The sequence below is a fragment of the Colias philodice genome, chromosome 6, assembly GCF_061535455.1.
Source record: "Colias philodice isolate Cphi_HAF_F1 chromosome 6, ilColPhil1 Martin Lab GWU primary, whole genome shotgun sequence".
In the NCBI taxonomy this organism is placed as follows: domain Eukaryota; kingdom Metazoa; phylum Arthropoda; class Insecta; order Lepidoptera; family Pieridae; genus Colias; species Colias philodice.
Genome location: NC_143091.1, coordinates 4,530,958 through 4,538,877, shown reverse-complemented (window position 1 = coordinate 4,538,877; position 7,920 = coordinate 4,530,958).

Here is a 7,920-nt window from a genome sequence, read left to right as displayed (position 1 = left end):
ATTGGTTAAGGATTAATGCTGTATTGGTTAAAAAATGTAATTTTTTACGACATCACATTAGAAACCTCAAAAATAACAGTACTTATCCACTATTTAATGGATGTTATTATAAACCTTCTTATATAAACCTTCCTCTTGAATCATTCATTAAAAAAAAACCGCATCAAAATCCGTTGCGTAGTTTCAACGATTTAAGTGTACAAAGGGACATAGGGACAGGGAAAGCGACTTTGTTTTATACTATGTAGTGATACTAGCTTTGCCCCGCGGTTTAACGCATTGCTTCGCTCCTGTTGGTCTTAGCGTGATGATATATAGCCTATAGCATTCCTCAATAAATGGGCTATCTAACACCGAAATAATTTTTCAAATCGGACCAGTAGTTCCTGAGATTAGCGTGTTCAAACAAACAAACTCTTCAGCTTTATAATATTAGTATAGATTTCTCGATACAAGGAATACTAGAAAAAAATATTTTTATAAAATGAATGGCAAAACCTTACGGTAATATAACTTACGGTAAGCATAAACTATTCCTTCTGGGTTGCTGACACACAAACTTTTTCTTTATAAATATAATAGGACACCAACAATCAACATCTTTATGGTATACGAATATAACACCTTTTTACTAACACAAGTGAAAGGCGAACATTATCCAAATCGGCAGTCGACTAGATTATTGTGTTATAAAACAATAAAATTCCAAAAACAATATAAACTGAATAATTTCTCACTTTAAAACTCTTTTAGCTTTAAAATACTTTCTCGAACACAATAAATTAAATCTTAATAGCGAACTAAAGGAAAGAAGGTCAAGGAAGGTTGTTAACAACTTCTAATTTATTCAAGGAAATTAAATTTCAATCATTTGTTTTGATAAAATTGATAAGACGGTTATTTCCGGTAGCTTAGAAATTGCTGTTGAAATTTATGGTCAAACTAACTCTCTGAATTGTACCCTTTGAATTATATGCTAATATAATAGTTTTATATTTATTTTTATAAGTTTGATTGTTTATTTTTTCATTGTAATTGATTCAACCGTAACCTATTAACTTGAATAATATTGGTATTTTTTTCAATTTTGGTAAATAATGTAATATTATAAGAAAATAATAGTGAATATTATTTAGTTCTTCTATGGATAAATTAACAAGATTATGATTATAACATGAAACATTATTTTAATTACAATAAATCAACTTATAGGCGACTACTAAAATGTCGGTACATAACCTAAAAAGATTTATTGCCTTTACCTACATAACAAACAAATTTCATACACAATTTTCAAATATCATGCATTAAGTTATTGCTATTCGCATGAATACCCCGACTCTTTAAAATGTATTTCGTGGGCGAACCACGGCTAAAACCACGTGGCACAGCTAGTCTTTAATGAAAGTGTATAAAAGAAATACATTTTAAAGACTCGGGGTATTCATATTAATTATGTAACCTATATATAATCTGAAAACTATATTAAAACTGTAAATTTTTATCCAAATCTGTGCACCCCGTTTTTACGAGAAGATTCCTTCACAAACATACATACTTCTATACTTACAAACTTCCGCGTTTGTAATATTAGTATGATAGAACATATTATATACGTGTATATCATCTCTATTAAAAAAAACATACTTAGAGATAGTGTAGGTGTCCCAATTTCAGATCTATCAAAGTTTCATACATTCTCCTCAAAGGATGAAAAGAATTGGACTGTAGGAAAAGTGAAATAAAAAGGTGAGATATTAAACAAGGTATGAACATAATTCGGCCTTAATTGGCCCACTGAGTGTTTTATCGCTAAATACTAAGTCCCAATAAATTATTTCACTCGACCATTATCCACGTTACACTCGTTATTCAGTTTTATTTCTGTTATAATTTTTAATTCCATGTAATCAATCGTAAGGCGAATGTATTGCCGTCAATAAAGTTTTATTTAGTTTTATGTATTTATACCGTCAGTAGCTTGAAAATATCGTTTTAAGGTTTATATTTATAAGCAAAATAGCAATTAATTCAAAGTCTTGAAAATATGTCCTTAATTATACTAGCCTTATCGTAGAAGCTATAATACGTATTCAAATGAACAAATAAACGCGCTAAATCGAGCTCTAGCCAAAAATCTAGAGCAATTATTCTAAAAATTTACATAATTTCTAGGACGATACGTATATTGTTTTTTAAATAAATAATGTCCTGTATAACCTCATGTTTTACATGGCATTGCTATAAAATATTTGTTATTGAAATTGTGGGCGTATAAACTTTACGTATTGTCTCCAAAATGTAGATCTAGACCTATTTATTATTGATTATTTATTGATAACCTTTAATACAGGATATTAACTTTGTAAGTGGATGTTTGAAAAATTTGAAGAAAATGTCATACCTATTATTTCGTTAGTAATGCGAATTATACGTGGAATGTACATTGTACATAAAAAAGTAAGGCATTTGCGGATTCGAAAAATGAACTATATTATTTTTTGGAGTAGAGCACGCTTCAGCACAAATTGGGCCTCAGACTGGGGAAGGTCACCCCCTCAGAAGATCGGCGTGAAATAGTAGCGTAATATGATTGCTATTTAATTTTCCTAGGTACCTGTTGGAAGCCCGTTCTTTTTCCTTTCCGATTCCAAACCATTCCTTTATTCTCTCAGACAAACATTTTTTTATCCCGTATTTTAGCGGGTAACGCGTTTGCAGAGACTGCCTCGGCCAACATTCACAGCCAGTGGTGGTCGCTTACCATCAGGCGAACCACAAGCTCAGATGCTCTCTGTAACAAAAAAATATATTTTTCATCAAGTAAAAAAATGCCTTTTATTATTATTATTAAAGATACAGACAATGTTTAAATTAAGGGTTACGATTTTCGCTAAGTCACGAAATTATACCTACCCGTCAATCGTTTGGATTCTTCAATTGATAAACAAACAACAATTGTGTACAATTTATTTCAAAGCATAGTTGTTTTATTTCTAAGTATGAAGTTGTGAAGGTAAAATGGAACAATTATTTTATTTGAGACATTGTATTACAGTCATTTAATCAAAGTTCAATTATGTTAAACTTCCCGCAATTTAACTTACGCTCGACGAAACCAAAAATAACTTACAATAAAATTATGCTTGGTTTTTAATAATAAATTCCTAAGATTTATTTCTAAAGTACTTTCGTGCTTCAGAGAGATTTCCTTTTAGCAATTTGAGTTATTTATAATTTGACTTAGTTTTTCTACATAAATACCTATACAATTCAAAGCAGATGTGAAATGAAATACAAATCTTGGTAAAAATACTGGATATATAAATTTCTAAAATAATAAAAGGATACATTGTAACGCCTACACAGAATTACAATGTAACAATTCAAGGATTTGAATCCATTCGTGTTAATAAGGTCGTTTGGATGAAAAAGAATCACGATATTTATTGCTTCAATAAGAGAAGGATATAACGATTAAATTGTTTTGGGTTAAGTTGAAATATAATTTAGAAATGTCACTTAAGGAAAGATCCCGTTAAACTCGGTTCCGGGTTCAACTAAATTTGATAAAACCGAATGATTCGTCACTGTATTTGATTGTGTTGAATTTCCTCAAAACCATCACCGATTTGGGGTAATTCTGATTTGTATGTGCCAATGCATAATGCTTATATGAAGGATTTTAATGTGATTATTTAACTTTTAGTACTTATATTAAATGGACGCAAGACCGCTGGCAGACTTTATGACGTTTTATCCATATAGGTATTTAGTTGTGCATTTTTAAAGCTTCTTGATATCTTTTATTGTAAAATGTAGGCGTTCATATTTCAGGGTTCTGTGACAAAATTGATTATATTTTAAGCTCTACAAGGTAAATCAGAGTATCGTATATCTTGTACTTTACTAAAGAATGTAAAGGTGACTTGTACATTCTTCATTGTTTATTTGTATGCGCAAGTTAATTGAATTCTAAAAATGTATATAATATAAATTATTATATATAAATGAATACCTATTTTTCTTGAGAATGCAGCGAAACACGTAAACAAGTGGACCGATTTCGTTAATTATTTTTTTGTGTTGTTTGTTATTGTCAGGTTGTTACCCTCAGATCTTATAAAAAATAAGATTTCTTTAAAGCTTTAAAAAATTAAGAAAACTCAACTACTAATTAAAATTGAATCATCGCGTAAGCTAGACTATTTCAATATAAAAAATTATGATTTTATGAGGGTTAAGATAAATGTAAAGAAAATATTCAAACCGGATGTTCAATGCCATTTCTTACGTTTCTTTAGTGATCGGCATTTCCCACATACACATATGACTGAGTAATATCAAAACATAAATAATATTAAATTACTGACTGGAAATATTTCTAATACATGAAATTCTAAGAAAGCGTATAAAGGATAAAAATATGCATTTTTTTCATGTATCAAGATCATTTTATCGTGTTGTTGTAGGATACGTGACAAAATGATAAAAACAAGGAAATTTTGAAAATATTGAAAAAATTAAGGCAATTTTTATAGGTGGGCTTACACAGAGCAGCCTCGCGAAGCAATGTTGCGTGAAGCAGCTCAGTCAGTGCTGCTTAGGTGAACGAAATCTGCTGGGCGGGACACGTGGTAGAGTCGTAACCGTTCCCTCAGGTCCACCCAAAGCATCGTGGGGCTAAAGTCAGTAGGAATCCGACATAACCACGGCTTCATCCCTAGCAGCCTATTTATGCAAGATTTCCCCACTAAATAAAAAAATACATACCAAGTAATCGCGGGTGCCGTCCTTTTCGTCGGTCGAGGCTGCTGGCTCTGTGTGGACGGCTAATAGCAAATTTTTAAGTTGACGGATATTTGTGAAAAGAAAGGATTGAATGGGCGTGGAAGAAATTTAACACGTGCTTGCGTGCGAAAAAACCACTGGGTTAAAGCTCGTTGGAACAGTAAAAATATGTTAATTTTTAAATAAAACTCTCTAATATCTCAAATAAAAACTCTCGTAAATTCATTTCAAACTAATGAGTAAATAAATACTAAAAACGTGTACTGAAGTTTTATAATTTAAATTTACCGAAAATAACTATAATGGAAAAATTACTAGACAATTTAATAAAAGCAAACTTCTGTATTGACGAACCAGCTATACGATTACAATATTACAATGAAATATAATGAATGTACCATGAAATCATCTTATTATTTTACCAACCAAACAATGAATTAAATTCGCTGAAATGACCCCATTATAAGAATCAACACAGTGCGTCAACTTGAACAACTGTCTACAATAACTTCCGAGTATTAATCAATAGGAAATCCAAAATAAATTGGAACTTACAGGAAAATAAACAATACCTCGAATAATATTGTTATAAATTTAATAATAACTAAAACGATAAGATTATTTTGTTGCCTCGATCAGGGTTATCGTATGTTTACAAATTTTTATAAACTGTTTATATTTCCACTAAGTGAATACACATGTTTGTTTTGTTATTATAACAGTCTAATCCGACACTAAATATCTTTATTATACCTAATTCATATTCCTTATTAGAATAGAAATAGCATGTAATCTTGTTGTTGTTATTTAATAGAGATAGAGACTGTTTAATTTCTGGGTATTTATAGGAAGATAATACTTATTATTAGCGAGTAAAACATTTTTAAATGTTTATAATACAATATTTTACATTGAGATTAGATTAAACTTATATAATTGTTATTGGAAATCAATACATAAGTAAATACATTTGGAAATTAAAGACTTTTTAACGGATTGTGTCTCCCCGTGACCACGCTCGCTGTAAAGTGTTCGAAATGTCGGGAAAATAATATAATGAATAAATCGCGTTTAAAATCCGTTAAAAGTCTTTAATTTCTAAATGTATAATACTCGCGTAAAATCAAACACTAGAAAGTAAATACATTTTGCATGTTACAGAAAATAAATCACACCCTCAGGACAACCATTTAGGGTCACTGACGTCTAAAATTAAAGTTCCAACTACCTTTTCATGAAGAATTATACCCGACTTCTTATGAAAAACAGTCATATTAATGTTACTCTCATAAAACCGATAAGAAAGACATTTATTTACCTTATCCTGCACCTCGCGCAGGTCAGATATATTCATTCTTGGCTATCAAGGTTCATACCAAAAATGCAGCAGGGATTTCCAAAAAAACACTATATAGCATTTATACAGAGATAAAATATAATGAATTGTTTGTTATTGTTTTTACTACATTTATATAAATAAGTACATATGAAATAATATAATTTACACATCGATTCTATTCAAAGAATAATCAAAATTCATTTGTCTATAAATTATGGTTCTTCAAAACGTTTGAACTTACTGCCTTGTATATAAATATGTACATATAGTAAGCATTTTAAAAAAAGTTAATTCTACTGCTCAAAAATCATGTATTTTAAAAATTCTTGTTATTTGAACTTTTCTTCCGTTGTGCCTTAATAAAATCATTTTTTTAACAACATCGTATACAAATGCGTATCATTCGTCCGTAATGTGGCGATAATCTCATACAATAGCTTCCAATGAATACATTCACGGTAGCTCAAACACGGATTACATCTGAGCCTTCACTTGAAGTTCACAGAACAGTAACATAGCATGTTTATTATCTAAGTTCTCGTCGGCGCCAGCGCATCGCCGCTGCGTCACAACAAGCGCAATATAGAATTTTCTAAGAAATTCCAACATATTTACATGTTATTAGAAATATTTTGTGACAAATAATCAACGGAAAACCATATAGAGCCGGATGCCACATTAAAATTAATGTATTTGTACTGAATAATAAAACCGTTAAGAAGTGGTAGAGTTAAATTCTTCGTCTTGTTTTATCACTTTATAATGAACGATATGGTTTTATTTATATAATCCAATCACACATTCTTTCAACTAATTGCGCAATTTCATATATTTGGTTCAATTTAATAAAAAATACATAATAAGATATATCACATAGATGCGCATCCTTGAACATCAATAAAATATGAAGTTAAATAAAATGCGTGACATACATTAATTATTATAACTGCATGTCAATAATCAAACAATAAAACCCATATAAGTATAACAATAATTAATTCCATAATTAGAAATACTAGGGTCACATCACTCATTGTCTAGCAATAAATTAATATTGATACCATAGATAATATAATACTACAGGATATACTAAATTATTTAATGAAGCATTTGCCTAAGTACTTGATGTAAGTGATGTCCAGATTGCAGGTTATAAAGAACAAGCACTCATATTGCGAATTATCAAAAAACGATTTGCAATCAGACGAGAGAGGAATAACGGGTTGAAATTTTAAGACTGACTTGACCTGATTGAAAAAAAGGCTATAAAGTATATAATACAATAATTCAGGCGCCTCTGCTTTAATGCCATAAGGAATGCCTGCATGATACAATATTTTTATTGTCCTTCAAAAAAGATTTGTCTCGTCCGCTTTTGATATTTATGTACACGGTAAAGTAAACACTATGGAAAAGCGCGTCTTAATCATGTGTATTTAATAAAAGGTATTCTTTTAACATGTCAATCAAATGTAATTTATTTTTTTAAATAATACTGTACTATAACTGTACTAAGTATCTTTTTAGTTAGACGGAGTTCCGTATCTAAATAAAAATATACTTAGTTTAAAAAGGAATTTTATTAATCTTTAAAAAAAAATCAAGTTAAATGAACTAGTTTCTTTCATTTCATTGTATGCAAGTTTTTCCATTTAAAATCTAGTTGCATTAGACTAGATTTCGTGAAAAAGCGAGTATCTAGTCCTAGATATAGAACGTCCTAGTTAACGTTAAGCTTTTGAAATCTTTTGTTCGTGAAAACAATTTTAATAAAAGTAGTATAAAAATGG